At 39.7% G+C, this 24,254-nt stretch overlaps 1 protein-coding gene across 11 annotated transcripts in view; it reads right to left on the bottom strand.

Annotated features, from left to right (window-relative positions):
• Nucleotides 1-24,254, bottom strand: part of B3GALT1 (beta-1,3-galactosyltransferase 1) — a 331,813-nt gene that overhangs the window by 169,049 nt on the left and 138,510 nt on the right. For all 11 annotated transcript variants that reach the window (XR_005660357.1, XM_007671187.3, XM_029072023.2 and 8 more), the window contains one exon: nucleotides 17,877-17,921. The gene's annotated coding sequence lies outside the window, so the exon portion shown is untranslated. The remainder of the gene's footprint in view (nucleotides 1-17,876; nucleotides 17,922-24,254) is intronic.

Raw genomic sequence — 24,254 nt, 5'->3', positions numbered from 1 at the left:
CTGACTTTGCTTAAATGTTGTAATAACTCATTGTTACTGACATTCTTTGTTGAAACCGACAGTAAATTGGACCACGGGTGCCCCAACGGTGAGCTCAATACAATAAAGAAAGAGCTGCAGAGTTGGTAACGTAATATCAGCAGCACCTTCATTTATCTAGCGTAATTCTCCGATCCTCCGTGGGCAACAGGTCCCTATCCTCTTGCTCGTCCGGAGTTATTTTACCCGATACAATGTACCGAGTCTCAGGCTCACTTTGTAGAGGAGGAAATCCACATGCTGGCTAAAGGAAAGGAGGATTCCAGCCAGATTCCAAGATAATTAAACTGGTCAACCTGCTCCAAGACATTAACAGCTGCTGTTTTAATCATTAATGAGGCAGCCAGTTTCTATAATCTGGGAGATGGACCAAAAATCAGGAGTTTGGTTTCAGTTGCATTTAAAATCTGCTTGGAGGGGGAAAAAAACATCCTTCCATCTTCATGTTGTCAGACTGCAAGCTGCTGATAACCTGAGGCAAGGATGATACACTGTCATCCAACACTATATCACCCTGACACATATTGCCAGAGAACTCACATTGAGCTGGAAGATTATTAACAAATCCAGAAAATAAGAGAGGCCCCGAAACGTATTTCTGGGAATCCTGATTTGGAGGACCTACATGTTGCTACATATGCCTCTATAAATAAATAAGACCATAAATGAACAAATGTGCCCAAGTTCTAGGAATCTTCAGAGCTTGACCCTACTGGTAATCTGCAAATATTTTTATGGAATTATTCAAAAACCCCATGTTTGGGATGGTGTTTAACACTCAGAGAATGAATGTTATATTTGTTTTGCTCTACAGTTCTCTTCATTACTTTACACTAGACGATTTTCATTAGAAATACTTGGTTGGCTGGTCAGGGATGGCCTGAAAGGACAGTAGTCAAGTGTATGAAGTGCTCTTAAATAGAGACTGGCCAGCTAGGGCAACAGGCTTGGGTAATCCTTCTCCTCCTTTGTCAAGGACGCACTTATTTTTCAGTCAATCAATGAATCATATTTATTGAGCACATATGGAAGTGAGTAATCAGTAATGAAGTCTAATGGGGTTTGAGAATAGTTTTACAAATTATGGATTTAAGAATATCCAATGATGGATTGATTGTTATGTCTGTTCTTCTAGACTAAGTTCCTTGTGGTCAGGGATAGAATCTACCAACTCTAATATAGTGTACTCTTCCAAGAGTTTAGTACAGTGCACAGTAAGGGCTCAGAAAATACCAGTGATTTAAGAAATTTTTAAGGATGTTGTAGTCGATTTCAGGTCCTATTACCAAAAGGCATATAAGCTTAGTGGACTGAAGGTGTCCAAGGACAGACTGTATCCTAAAGGATGAGAGATCAGCCACTTAGGACTGTTCAGATTTGAATGAGTGACTATTAACAGCTTTATTCAAGCTTCATTGGAGGCAGTGCATCAGTCACTCATGCTAGCACTTTCCACTTAGATACTATCAATCATATTTAGTGAGCACTTACTGTGCGCTGAGCACTGAATTAAGCACTTAGGAGAGTACACTAAAATAGAGTTGGTAGACCCATTCCCTGCCCACAATGGGTTTACAGTGTAGAGAGTCAATAAAAGGATATGGAATGTAATACTGGCACTATGCCTGAAATACTGCAACCCTAAAGATTGGGAGACGTCTGAGGGGATGGGGAAGAGGTTCAGAGCTGGGATCTTGGGGGATTTTGGATCTTAAATCCCACCTAGGTGACATAGGAATCCCTTATGGGTAGGTGTGATCCTTGAGTGGGTCTTTTAACTGTGTTGTCTTTATACTCACTTCCATATGTGCTCAATAAATATGATCGATGGATTGATACACAAGTACATCCTTGACAGAGGAGAATTACCCAAGCCTGTTGCCCTTGCTGGCCACAGTCTCTATTTAAGAGCACTTCATACACTTGACAGCTACTAGCAAATTCCCCCAGGGTATCTTCTCTTCCCCCAGAGCCTCTGACAAATGCACAACACTTAGAAAGGGAACATTTGAGAGCAGCTTTTGGTTTTGTCTTTATTTTAGCCATTTCGGGGGAATTGTTGATTAAAAGCAACATGGGGAAATCAACACTGCAGTGGCATCATATGAAGTCTTTTTCTCCAAATCAAGGGTAAAACATATTACATAAATAGAGAAGCCAATTTAGAATGGAAACCTATTTCTGTTTCTAAGAACTTATTAGTAGGCAAAGTAAATGACAACTTTTTTTGTAAAGTAGGATTTTAGCCTTGCCCCTGCCTTTATAACTAGGGGCAAACGCTGTCCATGACTATTTGATGTTTTGCCCTATCACCACAAATTTACCACCATCTGTTCCTTTTGTATTTTCCTCTCATGCTGAGGAACAGAAATGCCTCCCACGGTATTATTAGATTCCCTATTATGCAGCACATTTCTGTGTTTTGAATATCAGAACCAAGTAAAAAAAGCAGCGTATTTGTCCTCCCAGTGACCGAGCAAGTTATCACATAAGTACTATTCCATTGGCATGTTATCCTTAAAACCTGCAAATTGTGAAAATTTTTAAAGGAAAAACAGATATTCAAAGTGTTTATGAGCCTAGTGAGCTTTAGACCTAAACAGTTTGTATGTCCATATGCTATCAAGGTAAAAGTTGTAGTTTCAAAAGAATTTTTATATGACATCCTATTTCCCTATTTCTTGTTGTTCATTGCTTTGAGAAAAGATATTCCCAAAAGTTGCAAGTTTCCATGTTATATTCTCAAAGGTGACCACTTCTTAGAAGTTTGAGGACAGTCAGGAGTGATATATTAACATGGGAAGGGAAATGGAGTCTTCTGACACTTGTTTAATCATTATAGTCATTGCTATGGCAGAGTTATAATTTTAAAGTATTATCATTAAAGGACCAGAGTTAAGGAACAGAGAGATTGGGTTCTACTCCAGTTCCCTTCCCTAGCTTCCTCTATGATCTCTAACTCCCATCCCCCAACCCCTGACCTCAGGTTTTACGTATGCAATATGGGGATGTCACGCTTTTTCCCTTTTCCACGTGAGTATGCCTGGAGGCAGGAGAATGACTCCTAAAGATTCTTTCCATCTTATAACTAGGATTTATAGATATTCTATGTGAAATGAAGTACTAAAATGTGAATATACTGTTGAGTATCTCTGAAAAACTAGGAGAGGAAGTTTCTAATTTCATTTAAAATTTTGCTTTTGGATAATGAGGAGTGAACCTGACTCAGTGGTCAGGGAAATTCTGTGCACCAGCTTTTTATGCCCTGCTTTATGAAAAATAACTTGATAGATGAATATCCACTGGGGTGACAAGGGCACACGTTCTGTGCAGGAGGAGACACCTCACTTGACTTTGTGGGAGGCTGTGCGATGAATTAATGTGGAGAGAGGAAGTTAATCCCATTAATTAAGATGCCTCTTGGATGAGATAACCTTAGAATGTGGCTTCCTGTTTCTTCCAAAGGATTTCACGGCAAGGATGAAATCGATGCCAATGTCAATAATCTGTACACCTGCTTTCCCATAAAAAGATGTCATAGGCAAAATATCAGTGTTTAATATGTGCAGAGAACGGTACTAAGCACTTGGGAGAGTGCAGTACAAAAGAGTTGGCAGACACATTCCTTTTCCAGAAGCATCAGTGTCACCTAATGGAGAGAGCATGGGTCTGGGAGTCAGGAGAACCTGGGTTCTAATCCCAGTTTTGCCAACTGCTTGCTGTGTGACCTTGGGCAAGCCACTTAACTTCTCTGGGCATCAGTTTCCTCAACCTATTCTCCCTCCTATTGTGAGCTTCATGGGAGGGGGACCATGTGCAACCTAATTAACCTGTACCTTCATCAGAGCATAGAACAGTGTTTGAAACACAGTAAGCATTTAACAAGTACCATTTATATTACAGGAAAGACAATTAAAAAAAGCTTACAGTCTAGAAGGGGAGACATCAATATAAATAAGTAATTTACATAAGTACTGTGCGGTTGAGGGTGGGGCAAATATCAAATGCCTGAAGGTCACATAACCAAATGCAGAGATGACGCAGAAAGGAGTGGGAGCTGGGGAAAAGAGGGCTTAATCAGAGAAGGCCTCTTGGATGAGATGTGACCTTAATATGCTAGAAAAGGGATCCTTCACTGAAACCCATGGAGATGACTGTGGGGGAAAAAGTGCCCCTATTAAACAGGAAGGGATGGAATTGATCTGACAGTGCAGAGGTTGCAGTTTCAGCGACTGCTGGTGAACTTAACAAAACAGACTTTGGAATGAGGAAAGGATGTTTTATTATAAGCAATGACTGACAGTTTTGGTTTGGTCTGGGAGAGAAAAAGGTGGGAAGCGACTGCAACTGGAGGAAGGAGCAGGACATTTTCAACAGTCAATATGGGTTGTGAGATAGACCATGAATGGCAAGATTGCCAGCAAATTGTTATTTAATATTAACCAGCATCTCTCTTCTATGCAGCAAAGTGCCCAAAAGTGTGATTTTCCCATCTTAGCCCTGAGAAGAAGGTAGTAGAAGAAATTCTTAAAAAGAAGAAATCTTAATTAGGCATTTTCCTGATCAATGTAGCTGTGTGAACATTGCTAGATGCTTATTTTACTCCATTAATTCGACCATAAAATTTCAAGTAAAGATGGCTTTCAAAAATTTAGCAAGTAATTAGAACAAAGAACTATCAGAGTAGCACATAATGGTTACCAATAATGTTTATTATTAAGCTCCAGTTGTTTACTCGGTCTTTGAGGAATCCATGTAATTTCCAATGTGGCTACACTACTAGCCTTGCAAAAAAACACACTCTGAAACCTTTGGATTTCTACTTGTCTCACATGACTGCAACAGTGAGATGGGAAAACTAGTTTGAGAATTATACTTCTTGACATTCAGTTTGCAATCTAATTTGGAAAACCTAGTATGGCACACCCATTCAACATAGAGAGCAGAGGGGCTTAGTGGAAAGAGCAAGGTTTGGTAGTCAGATGACCTGGATCCTAATCCAAGTTCTGCTACTCACCTCCTGTGTGACCCTGGAAAAGTCACTTAACTTCTCTGTACCTGATTTGCCTCAACTGCAAAATGGGGATTTCATACCTGTCTCCCTCCAATTTAGGCTTGTGAGCCCCATGTGGGGCCTGATGAGCTTGTATCTACTCCAGCACTTAATACAGTGCTTAACACATAGTAAGTGCTTAATAAATACGATAATTATCATTATGGAGCACAAATAAAGAATATCATTAAGGATCTGAACCAGACCTGAATGTACTGGAAATTCAGAATGGCAGAAATGTTGTTTCTTTTAGTACTGCATCTGGTTTTGAATCCACAGATGAAATCATTAAGAGGTATTCAATGACTTGTAAATTTACCAGGAAAATAATTTGGGATAATCCACTATTAAGAATCCTTACGCCAGCTACTCCCTAGGGTTTAAGTCACTCTAGGGAAGTTATATGCTGATGGAAAAACATTAATTAATTAAGGTCACTAGGGGACCACTTTATGCCCTAAGGAAACAATAATTTCTCAAACCATGGGGGAGCATCATTCACTTATTTTATCTCTACACCGAAAAAAGTCACTTGGCTAACATGGGTGGCACACGTTCATGCAAAACAAATATAACCAAAATAAGACATAAGAAATCTAATTTCTGGGCCCAAACAGAGAAAAGGTTGTAACATCCAAGGCTATATTTTAAACAATTTTAAAAGTGCACTAATAAGACCCATGATTTATATAGAATAATTAGCTTAGTATCTGGAGCTGTTGGACGCAGATAAGCATACATTTTATAGTCTCTTAGTAAATGCCCTAAATATTTCCCTAGTGAGCCAAGGAAGTTAATGCACCTCCATAATCACCTAACTTCATCCTTGGAATTGTTTTAGACCCTGAGAGAACAGAGCCCAATTAATTCCCTCATAGGTGCTATGCAGAGTAAATTAAACAGTCTTTTCTGACTAGAGCTGATACTATAAAATAGCAAACATTGTTATGGATGAACAAATAAAAAGGACAATTTCTGTAGAGTGAAATGACTGTTTTGTAGACTGAAGGGCATGAAAAGACATTTTGTGACAAACAAGTGGAAGCAGTGGGTATGCACCATTCCTCCTCTTTTTCTAGGATTTTAGATTTATCTGCTTTTATTCAGAAACAGTAATAGAGTTGAGAATGGTTTCTCAAATATGTAAAGTGGGTAGAATATGATTACAGAAGGAAGGAGCAAAGTCCTACATTGTTGGCTACTGTGGAAGAAGAATGGAGCTGAGAGAGAGAGAATGAGAGAATGAGGAGGAAGAGACAGTTCTCTGAGAAGGAGGGAATGGAATCACAAGAGTAGAAGAAGGCACAGAAGAGGGAAGTCTAGACTAGTATGGCTAATCTTCTGATGGTGAAGAATGAGGATGGGAGAACGCAAAGACCAGAGTGGAGGGATAGAGAAAAAGGGACAACATCAGGAACTTTCTTCTGTGGTCCTAGGGTCCCAGGAGCAAGACAGTACAAATTGAAAAAAAAACTAAATTCCATTAAGGACTCTCAAAATAACTCAATAATAAGTTGACTGAAAATGGGATTTTTGTTCTAAATAATTTACACTTTCCATATTTAGTAATTTAGTCTTAATTTTCTCATCTTATCAGGATTATTATGGGAAACAGTTTTGTGGTTTGTACCAACATATTATAGTAGCTCCACACCCCCTGTGGGAAAGAGCATTTTTCAAACTCCAGAGGATTTCTCTTTTGTTTTCTCACAGTTTCCCCCACCTCCATTCCTTCTGGGGAGGGGAGGATCAAGCAGGTCAAGGCACCACATAGTCTGAGTACAGGCAGACCAGAGAGTAGAAATTCAATTATTCAGTGAACTTAATCAATAAAGACAGACCATCTGGTTAATTCACTGGAAAAAAAAGGGGCACCACCTTTTATCTTTCTATTGCCTTCAATTCGAGATATTTACTTTAACTCTCCCTTTCCTTATTGCTTGGGTAGCCAAAGTTACAGTTAGTTACTGGACCTGACTACTGCTGGGAAATTCACCTGTGGGTATAGAAAGGGGATTGAGACTGATCAATTGAAGGTGGTATGAAGTATCAACTTGGATTACAATGATAAAAAGATTTTATTACGCTTAGACAAATTTTAGAGGGTTTGATTGAGTTTTTGAATTTCCATTATTTCCTTATTCACAAAACAATGTTAAATCATACATGTAGTCGGTTTGTGTTTCTTATAACCATACTTAATCATAAAATGCAGGCCTTGAACAAGTCAGATGATAATGTGATCCTAAAAATATCTCCAATTCGCAATACTGTCAATTAACAAGTCACACCTACTTCTATTAATCTACCATCCCATTAGGTTATCTTCATTCACAGATCGATGGTACTGCTTTAGGCAGAGCACTGTTCTCAGGGCTTGGGAAAATACAATGTAATAGTTTTGATGACACGACACCTGCCTAGAAGGAATTAAAAGTCCACGGAATACTTTATGTGATGCTCAGATAAATCAGGCATCTCAAATTCATGGGACTGTGCCCATTTATTGTTATACTGTACTCTCCCAAGCACATACTAGAGTGCTCTGCACACAATAAACACTCAATAAATACTGACTAGACAGAACTTGAAAATTTTTCCTAGAAGACATTAGATCTTAGTCAAAAATGGTCATACACAATATTTTGGTTACTAACTACTGGGATTCATTAATGGTAATATCCAATTTCTCATATAATGGCACCCTAAACTTGTATTTTATGTTAAAATTTAGTACAATAGTCTATTTTTAAATGACAACTAATTACAATTCTCCAGATAAACATATTTAATTACAGTGATTACAATACAATAATAATCCAGTGCTACTTAATATTATAAAACCATAAACTATTATTCAGTACACTATAAAATTCAAAATCTAATTGAAAGTGCTAGTTTAGCATAATTCCCACAAGCCATCATTCTTTAATATTCTGAAATGAATGAGGTTTTCGGTGAGCTATTAATTAATACTGACAAGCAATAACCACTGGAATGAAACTCCAATTATGAGCAACAATTAATCACATTTACTGTCACTGCTGGTGTCAAACAAAATTCAATAATGCTCTAAATAGTTAAAAAAATGGAATTTATACCTTCTACATTCCTGTTAACTTAATAGAAATTAGAAGGAGATTTGTTGGGGTAACCAAACAATTCCAAAAAGCATTATTCTACTTTGATAGACAAAATGATCAACTCTAGAAAAATCTTCCTCTGAAGTAATATAGAAAAAAAAGATGGTATCTGTTAAGCACTTATTATGTGTCATGCACTGTTCTAAGCACTGGCTTAGATACAAAGGTAATCAAGTTGTCCCATGCGGGGCTCCTAGTCTCAATCCCCATTTTACAGATGAGGTCACTGAGGCACAGAGAAGTGAAGTGGCTTGCCCAAAGTCACAGATCATGGATTAGAACCCATGTCCTCTGACTCCCAAGCCCGTGCTCTTTCCAGTGAGCCATGCTGCTGTTGACACTTTGCACAATTAGCCTGAGAAGCCAAATTGTTAAAGTTGAATTCACAAAACAAAGGAGAAACTGCTACCGCAATGACAAAACTGCACTATTTTTGGCCCATAAAAAGATGCACTTTTTATCATAACCTCTGCATCCAATAGAGTGAGTGCTCTGCATACAACAGATGCTTAATAAAGATGATTAACTGACTATTATTTGTTATATCTGAATTTACTCCATAAACATGAGCAAATCTATAAAGTCTAAACTCAATTCAGTAATGCAACAAAAACACGGGCACACAGGACACCCTAAAAGTCTCCAAAATATTCTGTGAAAAACAGTTGAGAAATAGAAGAAATCTTATCTAAAACTAAAAATGCAATAGGTACTGTAATTGCATTTACTCAGAAATATCTTGGAAATTTCCCAAAACACATATTATTCACATAACCCCAGGAAACAAGAATTCTTTAAAAAATAGGAACCGGGCCATAATCGTTAGATAGTCAAATGCTGTAATAATTTGCTATTCTGATTTGTAATGTAAATGTCATGTCTTACTCTACTAAAAGGCTGAAATTCTGCCCAACCTATCTTCACTGTAATTGTAGTTATTCCCATTATTATCTTTTAATAGCCAGAATAATATGTAAATGGGTTTAGATTTCAAATCTCATACTGTTTAAAATTCTATTATCAAGACACCATCATCCTTTCCTTCTTGGTTATTTCAGCACCCTAAATGTTAGACAAGAAGTATTTTATTGAGTAGTTTTCCCACTAAATATGCTGGAGCTTCTGGCTGTGAATCAAACGCTCCTCCTCCTCCCCCCCCCCCATCCCCACTTTGCCCTTCACTGAGTTGCAATAAAAGTATGTGAAACACTCAAATAAGACCTATACCAAACCCAGTGAATAATGGCAATGGTCTTGTCAGGAGTAAAATGAATCAGCACTGTCAGTGTCACTCCACCTGCTTTAAATGCACACCCTGGGGAATAATCCGTTTCCCCCAATGATTCATAAAGCTTTGTTCATTTGCTTGTCTTTGAAATGGCCTTGGATTAGCAAACCCAAATCCAAACTCCAAATACATAAATTACAACCCAGATCCCCTGCTGCAATCAAAGGAATAAAATCATGTGATCAGTATTTGATAACTAATCAGTTACTATCTATCCACTATACTGAGAACTCTTTTCTACAAGAAAGCAAGGGTTTTAAGACCCATTGATTTGATTTGATTCCTAATCAGCGTATTCGTGAATAAACGCTGCCCCGTGCTGATCTGAAGGGTCCACAATATCACCAGCTTTACATACCCACTGATGGCACTTGGATTCTAGTTCATCGTTGGCCCTTTCTCCCTGGGGGCACATAAGATAGAGGCGCTAACCAGAGGGTCATCTTATTTCCCCAGCATTCTCTCCTCTGGCCAGAAAGCTCGCTGGCAAGAAGCGTGGGCGGGCAGGTCCGGCTGGCTGAGCGATTCGCTCACAGACCAGGAGCTGGATTTGGGCCACCGATTGGTGGGCTGGAGGAGAAAAAGCTCCAATAGCTTGTACTATTCTGCAGCAGTCTGCCCTACTAGGGGCATAAACAAGTCAGTGGCTCAGAGCAGTCCAAATGTTTGGTAATGGAGGAATTTTTAAAAAGTTGATACCAAAAAACATTAAAAACTGATTTAAACACAGTGAACTATAAAGACAAAAAACTGGGGGGGTATATCAAGCCACTAGAATGATAGAGAAAGCACATTTCGATAAGCATTTCTCTGTTGGAAAAAGCCCCAAGCCTGGAAAAGCGATCAGATGCAGTTTTCCTGGTGCTACCATGTGTGTGAATGTACAGTTAGGACTGTTAAGTCATGGCATGCAGGGGCTTCAAGTGCAGAAGCTGCTTACAGAGAGCCCCCCGGGGTGACTTATTGACAAGGCTAAGCACCTTCAAAGTAAAATTTCATATTTAAGTCTTTAATCATTTGTGAGATGTGAGAAGGGTGGGTAGGTAGTGAACTGCATAATTTGCTCAGTTTGATGGTATATATCAAGCACGCCTAGGGCATCTATAAGCTTAATGTGGGTAGGGAACAGGTCTACCAACAGTTATACTGTACTTTTCCAAGAGTTTAATCAACCAATTGTATTTAGCTCAATGCTCTGCACATAGTAAGTGCTCAATAAATCCCACTGATTGTTGCAGTGGGACACCAGATAGAGGAGTCGGCTGGAACTGCGCAGACTGGTGGAGATGTTGCTCTAACTGGCCTCTTCTCCAAAACATTCAGGTGTGCCCTAGTCCCAAGGAGCACAGCCACGGAGCAGCCCCATGCAGCCACCCTCGGTAAGTGAAAGGAGAAAATAGGAAGATCCTTTTTGCCACTGGAAGAAGTCAGAGATCCCATACACCAGCCCTTAAATGTCTTTGCTCTGGTTGGTTTCCCCTGTGCCCTTCTGTGGGGATTAGAGAGGACAAAAGACTGACTAAAATGTTAAATCTAAAAAATATAAAATCTACATTAGAAGTAGTAAGAATGAAAACTCTGTGAAATTTCTCATGAAGTTATTTTATTCTACTGAAGGTAAAGATAATGAAAATCAATGCTCTAGGAAGCCTGAATTCTCCCTTTATCTGTGCCACTGACTTTCTTCATGACCTTCGCCTTACCCAATCAATAGACTTTATTGAGCATTTACTGTTAGCCGTTTTTGGGTTTCAGGACTATGACCGGCAAGACTAGACAACCAGAAAAGAAACCTGGGATTTGCCTCAGTGAGATTCACTTCTGAGGTTCTCACCCAAAAGACGTGTATAAAATCTTTATTATTGTTTCTGCTTTCTCTTCTTACCCCCACATAAGGCCTAGTGAATAGAGCAGGGACCTGGGATACAGAAGGTCGTTAGAATTCTAATCCCGGCTCTGCCACTTGTCTGCTGTGTGACCTTGGGCAAGTCACTTAACTTCTCTGGGCCTCAATTCCCTCATCTGTAAAATGGGGATTAATACCGGGAACCTTATGTGGGACAGGGACTGTGTCCAACCTATCTTGTATCTACCCCAGCACTATGCCTGGAACATAGTAAGTGCTTAACGTATACCATAATTACTATACTTTATCTAGGACTCAGCTCTTCAAAGGCCTAAGAATGAAATTATACTTCACTTCATTTTATTAAAAACATCTTTCCTGTCCCTATCCCAGTGCCATGAACCTTCTCCCTACATTGTACTCCAATGATCTTCCAGGGAGCTTCCTACACAGCAGGAATAAATAGCTGTGCAGAAAGTTGCATATTTTTAATGTATACCGGAACACCCTCTGAGAATAATGATTCTACCTGCCAGAGCCCAAGATTGCTCTTTTGCTCCCAGCTATTTGAATCCTTAACAGATACTCTTCCTTTTCCTGAAATCTCACCAAAAATTTCTACATGACTTTCAAGGACACTGTGGAAAAAAAAAATTCTATTGGGTGCACTTAGTGCAAACCTCTATAGAATTTTAATGAGAGCTGCAAAGTTTGGGTGATTCCTCTTTTTTGATATGTGACTGCTTTCACAATGATTCCACAGAATGGGTTGGTGATTCTCCCTTGAGAGCTCTGGAAGGTTCCAGCTTCCCTCTATCACTTCTTTTATTCTCCTTTTCAGCCAGCTCTCACTCAGAGACTATCTGCCCCAGGGTTAGTGGAGAAGGTGGGGTGAGGAAGGACCCCTGGCTGCATTTTTAAATGTGTACATTTAAAGACCAAAGCAATCACTGGCTATATTTCCCTTGCTTTTCCTCTGCCTAACTCGTGTGTCATGCCCATTAGTTTGTAAAGGACTGCATCTTTCACTTTTTCATGAATGCTGAACACATTCAAAAGATAACATGATTTTTTTTTTTTTAACCAGGGTAGAGTATTTGCCATATACCACTCCATGACTGGTAGCCTGGCTTTTGGGTTTTCTATAATAATGATGCCACTGCTACAGCTGATGATAATGAAGAATGTCCCATGATATGTTTACTCTGACCCATTCCCCACCCAGTGGGAGGGGGAAGGAAGATAACCTGGCACAAGGAGTTTGAAGTTCAGGGCACCTTTCCAATCAAATATAAACCAGAGCTCATTTTGTGGAATTACAGGAGCACTGGAAACTATCAGCTAAATCATGATATCAGACAATTCATTAGCCATAAGGAGTTAGTAGAAGAAGTAGGATGTGTTCTTTTTTGTCTCAACTGCTGGCATGTTCATGTTTCCAAAGAATAATGTTGGTATCATAGAGCCAATACTATTACAAGAATGTCCATGTAATTAAGCATAAAATCTCAGAGAAAGAGCTACCGCTACTTTAGCCAAACATTTACTTATTTTGTGACTCAACAGAGTACACAGTAAGTGCTCAATAAATACAATTGAGTGAATGGATGAGTAATTTTAAGAAGGTGAAAGTGGCACTGTTTTATTTGGAGGACAGGATCTTCAGAGTACTTAATAGGTTATTATTAAGGACACTCCAATGGTCTCAATCTTCAACTTGAGAAGTTTTAACCAGAAACATTTCAAAATTATTTTATTACTGATCTCTCTAGAAAATTATGTCAACCTGGGCATGATGACAAGACATCTTCCCTTTTGGCTCTAATGGCTTTTGGTACCGGAAGTTATCTGGCTAGAATAATTAAATATTTATCAACTACTATGCCAATTAATCAACTGTTTTTATTGAGCACTTACTGTGTAGAAAACATTACACCTAAGTGCTTTGGAAAGTATGACAGAGTTGGTAGATGTGATCCCTGCCCACAAGGAGCTCACAGTCTATGGGAGAGACAGACATTAATATACACTAAGGATAGGGGAGTAGAGTAAAATAATATGTACATAAGTGCTTTAGGGCTGACACAAGCATCTGCAGGTTTAAGGGATACACAGACAAATGCACAGCTAATGCAAAAGGCAGGAAAGATAGGGAAAATGAGAGCTTAGACACAGAAGACTTTCTGGAGGAGATGTGACTTTAGGATGGCTTACAGCCTGCTAAAATGTATCTTTTGGATCTCAGGAAGGGGAAGTAGTAATGACACCAATTGAAGTCACAATTGATTAATTCAAGGGAAACGATCTGAGGGTGGCTGCCTTGGTCCCCGCTTCGTGGGAATCAATCAATAATATTTAATGAAAATTTATTGCATTTCTACCACTGTAAAAAGCACTTAGAATTGTACACCGGAATATGCAAACATGATCCCTGCCCTGCCCTCATGGAGATTAGGTTTGTAAGGCTGGCCAGCCATGGTCAATTGGGGATGATCACTACTGTTCAACAGTATTACAGTGAACGCAAAAAGAGGGTGAAGGAAATAACTCACTGTGTAAGTCAAAATTAAAAACAAAATCCCTTTTGAAAGAAATTAGCAAATGGTTCTAAAATCCACTCCTATTCTCCCACAACATGTGTTTTCACTGCATATTTTGAATAGGATGTGGTTAGAGAATTAAGGAATATTCTTCTGAAAGCATCACATTCTACCCTGAGGAGCATTATGCCAGGGGAAACGGTTGTGTCCAACTGTAGTACAACTTGAGTTTTCCTTAAAGGGGAAACTGCCAGGAATGTAAACTCTGCATGACAGAAAACTGCAAGTACTGTAATACAGTAATAAATTCAGAGTCCATAATTTCTTTAGTGTACTTGGTCTGCTTCCTCCCTTACCCTAGAGCTCACAAAGGCAGCTTCTCATATTAAAAAAAAAGACTCAATCTACACTGCATGAGGAAGCCTCAGTTAAGCTGCAAAAGGGTTTTCAGAGGTGAGTCAGGAAGAGAATTCTGCAATGTCAAGCCTCTCTCGGATATACTAAAAGAAACAACCAGAAAAAAAGAGACCAGTACACTCACGGTACTGCCATAAAAATTAATTTGAAAAACATATCTATAATGATTACTCTTAGAATATTAGGCAATACTTTCCCTTTTGTCATAATTTTAGGGAGATTTTACTGTTTGTAAGGTTGTGCAAAATAGCTGAAAAGAAGCTTCTCAAGGTGCACAAATGCTTCAGGAGAGTTCCTCCACAGTATGCGCTAATTCATTACCATACCTTTCAAGTTCAGTATTAACTTTGAAGATAAACACTACCATAGTGCAGTCAAATTTCATTAAAACTTATGGAGAGGTCAAGGTGAGCTCAGTTTTAGGATTCTGCAATTAACTGGGGTATTTGCTAAACCCTCACTATATGTCAGGCACTGTATAAACACTGGGGTAGATACAAGCAAATTGGGTTGAACACAGTCCCTGTCCCACATGGTGATCACAGTCTTAACTCCCATTTTACAGATGAAGGCACGGAGGCACAGAGAAGTTACTTGCCCAAGGTCACACATTCAATTGTCATTTCCACTTGAAAAGGCTTTTTTGCCCTATTTCCCTTCAGACATTAAATATTTTTTATCATTACAGTCCTATCTAAATTGTAGATTTTAATAAAAACCTGTGTTTGAGGAGCGAATTGGATTAATGATCACTATAGTTTTTCACCAAAATGAAAACACTATTATATTTTGTTTTTTAAGCTATATATTGGATTTCATTTCTTCTGGTTCATCTCAGAAATTCATATATACATATTTATATGTGTACATACACACACACAGAGACAAAAACAAAGTGTGTATACATAAATCCTTTCAAGTGTTTTCCTGTTAGAATATTTCTGGTTTGACTGATGTCCTAAATTGAAGGACTCACATCATTTCTCCCATCTTTCATTACCACTCTCCCTCCACCCTCAAAAACAGTGCATGCTGGTATAATCAAAAAACTACTCAAACTGTGATGATTATTCAATACACCTGGAAAGTGCTCAATTCTCCTCTCATCTTTAGTGCGCTCCCCAAGGAAATGCACTATAAAAGCACAACATATGGCAAATGGGATCAGCTGCAACACAGTATACCACCTCCTATCATAGGTATTTCACAGTATGACATGGATATCACAACTCCCATTGCACATCAGCCAATATTTGCTGTTTCATCCTCCAATAATAGTCATCAATAACATTAACCTGTTTCTGTATTTAAATATCAAAGAGCTTCTTTTTGTGGAATCTGACTTTTGAATCAACAGTATGTAATGTAAGGACACCGTCTTTTCATTTTGAGCATGGGGGTGCACTTGAGGTAGTCTGAAGGGACAGGAGAGGAAGAAGTGCTTAGTACAGTGCTCTGCACATAGTATGCGCTCAATAAATACAATTAAATAAATGAATGAAGGGAAAAGGGAAAAATGGGAAGAGGATGGAAGATGGAGGGGAGGGAAAGAAGAGAGAAAGCAGATAAGAGGAAGTAAAGCTTGCAAAAGGTGAAGTGCCTTTTCATTCAATTGTATTTCCTTCAATCATATTTATTCAGTGCTTACTTCATGCAGAGCACTGTACTAAGCCATTCTCCTTCCCTCGCTTCTGGTTCTCGCTGGGGCCAGATACAAGCATCTCCCTTCACACCCTGCCCAGAAACTGCTCACCTACTTGCTTCACCCCAACCCGATAAACAGCAGCCCAGGACAGCATAAATCCCATGGCCAGCCTGGCTGTAATGCACGCTGCACCTCAGAAGTTCCAACGTCCGCTCTCATGTAGGCACTGCTTAAGGACCCAGCTTACACCCAGATCCCACTCATGCTGCTGAGACTCCAAACCCAGTTCAGGCGACCACGTGGAGTCCAGCCCCAGCTATCGGGGCTGTCATCTTGGCTCCATCTCTGGCTCTTTGCCAAATCCCAGAGTAGGATGGACAACTCATCCTACCCTTCTTGACTGAAAAATTGTGGGTGTGAAGTCAATATCATAAGCCCCATGGTGCTCAAACACTGCTGGTAAGGGTACCCCATGGCATTGGTGCCTATGATGTAGTGCAAACGAAAACTGAGATACCTTTCCTTGTGCTATATACATGCCAAATATAATGCCCAGGAGAAATGAATCAGAATCTCCAAAATTTCAGCTCTTTACAACTAAGTCTCCACAGATTGACTAGAAATAATAATCAGATTTTTCTACCCTGTCAATACTTCTTTCTCATCAATGCCCCTACCCTCTCATATCTAAAACTCCACAAAATTACTGTGAAAAGATTAATGTATTTATCATTTATTTATTCTCTAAGCCGGTTCTTTATCAAGTTTCTTCTGGCTTGCTAGCCATACACTTTATTTATAGATCTCTTCGACATTAACATTCATAGCACCGGCATCTGTTTTAGAGATTTGCCCTAAGATGACATAAGCTGTGTGTTTGCATTTTCTATGTTCCCCTGTTATCTTGATCTACATACTTGTATAGATTTTATAAATGCAATTTTTTGGTGATGGTATATCTTATGGGACAATGGAAATAGCAAATGCTAAAATAATTTACACTCCTGCACCTTGCTGAATTTGTGCCCTGGAGAAATTTATTGAGCACTTACACTGTGCTCATTCCTTCTCCTCTCAACACCATTCTGGGCCCTCATTTAGGGAAAAAAAACCCCAAAAACTTGGATATCAAATTCTTTATAAAACATCACAATTTTCATTCTCTCCACTCATTTTGCCCCAACATAGTATAATAAGGGAAGGAATGAAAGATGACTATATATTTAGGAAGGAAAATAAAATGAAAATGAATCCTGTGTGGTCTGCGATGTGTACTTTTCCAACCTCTATACCTCAGGAAGTACCGCTTTCAGATTTTTGAGAGGGGAAAGGGAGAATGACTCACATTCTCTATCCTATTGCAATCTCTGGGCCCAGAGGGCCAAACATGCCTCCCTGGGTTATTGCAGCTCCTCTTTGGCCTTAGCCTCTGGGAAGAACCATATCCCACCATTTGTTTCCCGGAGTTGCAATTCTTGCTTGACTTCCCCTTTGTTTTCTGTCTAGGTTTGCTGGGCCACAAGTCTCCCTAGAATGGTTTTCTTTCTTCTAGAGCTTCTATAACATCTGCAAGGGGCCTCCGTCAGAAGTGGCAGAGGGGGCAACCCTCCCAACTCTATACCCTTCCTCTGCCCTAGGGAACACTGCAGCCAGCAATCCCAATTGCCCCAGGCTCCTCCAAAGCACCACTAATACCCACCTACCCACTTCTGTTGGGAACTTAACGATGAGCTGACTAGCCTGCATTATTACCAATCCGGTATCAGCTTTACCTGAACTGCACATTCATCTAGATCCGTCGAGAAGCAGGGCTCCCAGAGGCAAATTGAAATGTCACATATGCAGTACACACCTGCAAACACCTTTAAAATTTATGTGTCTGATACAGAAATTCTGTTCACTCACCAGAGCATGATGCACGGTAATTCTTCTGACTGGACGGTACAGCAGCTGAGGAAGGAGAGAGGAAGCATGTCATGAAATAAAAAATGCTGTTTAAATGAAATGGAGGTAAACACGATGAGAAAACAGATATTTTCTTACTAAAGTAATTCTGTTCCAGGGGGTGATGACAAAAACACCCAAAAAACTGGAATCTTTACAACCCGGCATCGATATCACATTCTAGATGCTTTCCCTTGCACCCACAAACAGAAAAAATACCCCCAAAACACACAAAATGAGGTCAGATCTGAGAGTCTGACATCCAGCCTTATTCAAGATATGGGAAATACTTAATCCCAAGTAGTAAGATTGCATTAAGATTAAGTATTTCCCAAGGAATTCTAGTACATTAAAAGCCATGCTTACTGTTTGTTGCCTCGAGAATGGACAGTGCTACTAAGCCCATAATTCCAGCTCTTGAGAGTCAGGACCATTTTGGGGAACCATTCTCAGGAGGGAGGCTTTGCATAAAGTCATGCCACGAGCTATCCAGAACCCCTAAATGAGAAATAAATTATCTACAGAAGCCTGTTAGCTGAATCCTGACCAATGTACTCTTCTAAGTGCTTAGTACAGTGCTCTGCACATAGCAAGCCCTCAATAAATACCATTGATTGATTGATTATAAATTTGGGCATTTGGTGGGGAGGCAGCTCCAGGAATTCCCAGTGGTGCAAACTTAGTTGGAAAGAGATACTAATAAGGTGGAGAGGGAGAACTGGCTGTAAATCAGATTCATAAAACACCTGTGTGCCTGGTACCCAATAATACCTAGTTCAGTTAGGGCAAATGGAGAGAGTTTATGACAGTCTCCTAAGGAACTCACAAGGCTTATGCTTCTCAAAGTAAAATCTTGATTACTAAAGCTCTCTGGCTGGTTCTGGGAAGTAAAGCTTTTATATACTATCAATCGATGATATTTATTGAGCACTTACTGTGTGCTGAGCACTGTGCAAGGTATTGAGAGAGAATAATACAGTTTATAAACACATTCCCTGCCCACAGGAACCTCAAAGTCTACACTGCACCTCACTGTCTGCAACCTCAATAGAAATTTATGGAACCAAGTTTTCTCCCTCTGGTAAGAGAGTTCATTTACCTACTGGATTTTTGATATTTGATTGATAAAAAGTTTAAAAAGTCCCTTGAAGAGGTAACACATTAGAAATGGTAAAAGCATAGTGATTCCAAAAATCAGTCCAACTTAAATATGCAAAATGTACACTTTAACCATGGATTTTACATTTAAATTCTTATTATCAATGACCTTCACCCTAATGATTTTAATAAGGCAGTCAAATTTCAAAGCTATTGTTATATCTGACTTTGGCAACCCCCAATATTTTGTTTGATTTTTCAATTCATTTAAATCCAAAGGAATTTTAAGTCCTCTAAGGTTCTAAATTAGGATTTTACATTTTAACAATAATAACTCAATAAATATTTAATGATACATATTGTCATAAAAAATCAGGAATAAAAATGATAAACCCCCAAAGAATCTTAGCAACATATTCAAGTGCTGAAGCCTTGACTGAGACTGCTGTAAAAGATAAGTATGACTTAGGTAGCCAAGGGGGTAATTCAAGGCTTTGAGCACTTTTTTAAAAAACACATTTTCCTATGATTAAAAATGAAAAGCGACTGGACCAATGATTGGCCCTAGAAACTCTAACCATTTTATGAATCTTACTCATTTTCTTTTCCATGACTGTTACTTTGGAGTTAGTCCATCAGCATTTTTTCTATGGTACTTACATGCTTACTATCTGCCAGGCACTGTTCTGAGCACTAGGGTAGATACAAAATAATCAGGTTGGACAGAGTCCATGGCTTGCTCTTTACAGGTAGAGACCAGCATTTCTAAGATGGACCCTACAACTTCATCAGTGTTACTCTCACTACGTCCCTCCTTCAGTTAAGATTTGCTTCTTCCCAAGCATTTTTAATGGTATTTGCTAGGTGCTTGCTATGTGCCATTCATTCAATCATATTTTTTGAGCACTGACGGTGTGCAGAGCACTATCCTAAGTGCTTGGGAGAATACAACAGTAGACATATTCCCTGTACTAAGCGCTGGGGTAGCTAGAAACTGATTAGCTTGGACAAAGTCCATGTCCCACATTGGGCTCACCATCAATCCCCATTATACAGTTGAGATAACTGAGGCACAGAGAAGTTAAGTAGCTTGTCCAAGGCCAAGAGCTGGGATTAGAACCCAGGTCCTTCTGACTACCAGCTCTCTATCCATTAGACCAAACTGCTTCTCAGTTTCTACTGGTGCTTTTACTGCCCAAACACCTGCCATTAGTATTTTAATTTGCTCACTAACACACCCCTGTGAGGTAGGGTTCAGGCATTATTATCCCCATTTTACAAGTAGGGAAACTGAGGCATAAGGAGGTAAAGGGACTCACCCAAGGCCACACAGTAGATAGGTAGCAGAGCTGGGACTAGAACCTGAGACCTCCAACTTAAAGGGCCACAGCTCTCCCACTACACCATACTGCCTTCCCATCTAGTTGTTAGAATTTACAAGTGAGTAAAGAGAAAAATAAGGATCTCTCAATTGAGTCACATTCTATACTGTTCTAAAAAAGATAGCATCTAAAAAGATTCTATTGAAAAAAATCCCATTTCTGTCCTGAAAGGTTTGATTTAGAGGTCTACATTTTCTAAATTTAATGAAGAATAGCTATTTGATTTTGGCTGAATCAGTACATAGATAATGAAACTACAACTTGAAAAAGTATTTCATCCGTATCTTAAAGGCACTGACTCACTGGCCAGCTAATGATAACTGGAATGGATAGTTTGGGGGTCTTTTTTTTGTTGTTGTTAATTCATGGCTAGCCTGGCAATATAATAAATAAATTATATTTATTGAGTGCTCACTATGTGCAGAGCACTGTACTAAGCGCTTAGGAAAGTATAATACAACAGAATTAGGAGACACATTCCCTGCCCATAACAAGCTTACAGTCTAAAGGGGAGCTTACGTCTATTAGACTCATAATGCTAGAAGTTGGGTCCAGCGTCATGCTTCCAGGCTAGTGAATTAGCACACCTTAGAAGTAAAATAGGTGTGTCTTTTTCCCTTGAGATCGCCACACATGACTTTCCAACCTCTTTCAGGAATCTGTTCTAGAGATGTATGAGGAGAATGGATGAGAGCAGGGTACCTAATCAACGCTGGATGATTAATTTAAATGGGGCCCATACAAATAGCGAGAAGAGAGCAAACAGTTCAATGACATACTGAAACACAACCTCAAACGAAAGTAGGTTCTTGGGAGACAACGGCAGCCAAGAGCTTGGCATGTGACAATCCGGGGTGGAAATGCTCTCCTTGAGGAGAAGCTTTGGGAACATCAAGAGACAGGTTAGAACACAGATTAGACAGACAGTGTATATGGCATTGCACAGGCAAAGGACAATCTTTTCATGCTTAAAGTGAGGAAAGGGATCGTGAATCAGCCACAGCCTCGGACATCTGACAATCAGTGGCACCATCTTCAAGAACACTTGGTAACTCTGATTTTACAACAGAAAGGTCCTACTTCATATCCAACCAAAACTTCTGCTTTAAAATAAACCCTTAGGTTCCTGCAAAACTCTTTTCTGGGTACATGGAGAACAATTGGCTAACGTCGTCTTCATACAACTAGGAGGCAACTACGGTCATTCCATAAACTTCTCTCTCAAACTAAACAACCCCAATTCCTTTAATCTTTGTGCACAGAAAGACTGATATACTCTAGCAGGAAACATCCATGAATGGAAATCAAATTGTATTTCTAATCTTACTGGGTGACACCAATCCGCTGTGGGGGCCTTAAACAAATCACTTAACTTCTCTGTGTTTTGGTTCCCTAAACTGTAAAATGGTCACATTATCTGCCTTTCCCAACATTGTTGGAAAAAACTCCATCCATTTAATAATGGTTCTTGCTTTCCTTCTCCGGTTTCCCTATGTCCTTTTTAAAAATCCCATGTCCCTGGACCCAGTTATAAAAAGGGCACGACCAATGTAGAAAATAGCAAAAGGATTATGTCCTGACTCATAAATGTCAATACATCTGAGTACCATACTAGCTTTTTAAATAACAGCAATACATTTCTGAGTCATTCAGTTTGTGGAAGGCTATAATGCCCAGGTCTTTTTGGCTGTATTTATACTTAGTCATTCATTCCCCATCCTGTATTTGTGATTGCTTTTTGTCCCCAAGTGAACTTATCCCTCCTGAACTGCATCTCTGCTTGTACGGTTTTCTTGATTTATCAAAATTAACCAAAAGGTTGGGGCCCCTGCAACAACAGCCAAGGTCATGCACTTTTAGATTGTTAAAGTGATGTAAGTTGGGGTCAAAAGACGTAATGAAGCCCCGACAAATGTCATGTATTGCTTCCCTCCTACTTCCGTGGAAATTAAATTGACCAGCCTCGTCCTGTAGGATCAGGGCCCCACATTAATCTCTGACTCCAATTTTCCAACTCTTTGGGAATCCTGGGTGCTCCTTCTAAGGAGTCTCTCCCTTCTCTAAGATCCTCCTGCACTTCCAGTCTGAAAGTGGTAGACCTCTTTTCCGAAACTTCAGCTCTCTGCCCACATCCAACCTAACACTTTGCTCACTGGCTTGCCACTCATCTCTCCTCTGCACCACAGGTCCTCAACAGTTCACTGGCCCAAGTAGGTTTCAAGCACTGGCCTGGACCCAAGCCCGGTTTAAGGGTGGTTTGCTGGCAGAACTGGTCTCTGTGGGCAGGAAACATGTCTACAATTCAGTTATAGCATACTCTCCCACACAGTACAGCAGTATGTGCTCAATAAATACTAATGATTAATCCAAAGACACTCCCCAGTCACTCTGCCTATTCTTTTCTTCCTTATATACTTTTCCTTTTTCTCTAGGAACTCTGTAGCTATTTAAACACCTAAAAACTGCCCTGTTAACTCACACTTTGCTTGACAGAGGCTTTTTGAGGCAGTCCCTGGGAATCTATCTGATTCAACCACATAGTCTGGATATGTCTGCCTTGAGACTTGATCCTCTTTTTTTATGTTACCTGTGAAGTGCTTACTACGTGCCACGCATTGTATTAAGTGCTGGGGTAGATACAAGATAATTGGGTTAGACACAGTCCCTATCCATACATAGGATCACAGTATGAATCCCCATTTTACAGATGAGGGAACTGAAGAACAGAAAAGTTAAGTGATTTGACCAAGGTGACACAACAGACAAGTGGTGGAGACAGAATTAGAACTCTGGCTCTCTGACTCCCAGGCGTGTGCTCCTTCCATTAGGCCACCTGCTCCTCTTGACAGCCTTCTCACTGACCCAGGAGTTTACCTAATTTGACACCTACTCCCCCAATGAATCTGTATCCCAACACTCCCCTCTAACCTTCCTGGATGATGGAGACTTTCCTGAGCTTCTTCTGAGGGCAGCAGCAGGCTGGAAGATGGAAGAGCCCAAAAAATCCTTGGCCAATCAGATGGATGTGCTCTAGGATTCTGGGGTGGGCTCAAAGGTAGTACTAAAAATCCAAAATCATCTGGCTTGTCTCCCTGCCAGCATCAGGTTGGTCTGAGATTTGCTGCTTGTAAAGCAAGGTCAAAATGGATTTTCCAGTTACAAAATTCTCTTTAAAAATCTGCCCATTCAATCCAGTCACTCCTTTGGGTGGACAGAACTAGTTCACAGATATATTTTCCTGGATCTGTCACTTTGGATTTGAGTTATATGCCCTGCTGTTTGAAGAGAATCAAATTTTGACCAAGATTGTATTTGACTTTGATGATCAAATTGACACAAATGCCTCATCATTATCACTGATATTTATTAAGCGCTTACTGTGTGCAGAGCATATATGGTATTTCTCAAATAATAATAATGTTGGTATTTAAGCGCTTACTATGTGCAGAGCACTGTTCTAAGCGCTGGGGGAGATACAGGGTAACCAGGTTGTCCCATGTGAGGCTCACAGTTAATCCCCATTTTACAGATGAGGTCACTGAGGCACCGAGAAGTTAAGTGACTTGCCCACAGTCACACAGCCGACAAGTGGCAGAGCCGGGATTCGAACCCATGACCTCTGACTCCCCAGCCTGGGCTCTTTCCACTGAGGCATGCTGCTTCTCTTTGCTACTCAAAGAAAGTATCCTAAATTTTGTTCAGTGAAATCCAATATTAGAGCTCATAAACTGTGTCATGTTTAGCAGGAGTGTCCAGTTTCTCACCTGGGACAAATTAAAAATCAATCCATGCTATTTCATGAGTATTTACTGTGTGCAATGCACTGTCCTAAGCACTTGGGAAAGTACAATAGAGTTGG

This window comes from Ornithorhynchus anatinus, chromosome 9, assembly GCF_004115215.2.
Source record: "Ornithorhynchus anatinus isolate Pmale09 chromosome 9, mOrnAna1.pri.v4, whole genome shotgun sequence".
In the NCBI taxonomy this organism is placed as follows: Eukaryota; Metazoa; Chordata; class Mammalia; order Monotremata; family Ornithorhynchidae; genus Ornithorhynchus; species Ornithorhynchus anatinus.
Note: the sequence above shows the minus strand (reverse complement) of the source record. Positions and strands in the feature narration are given on the sequence as shown.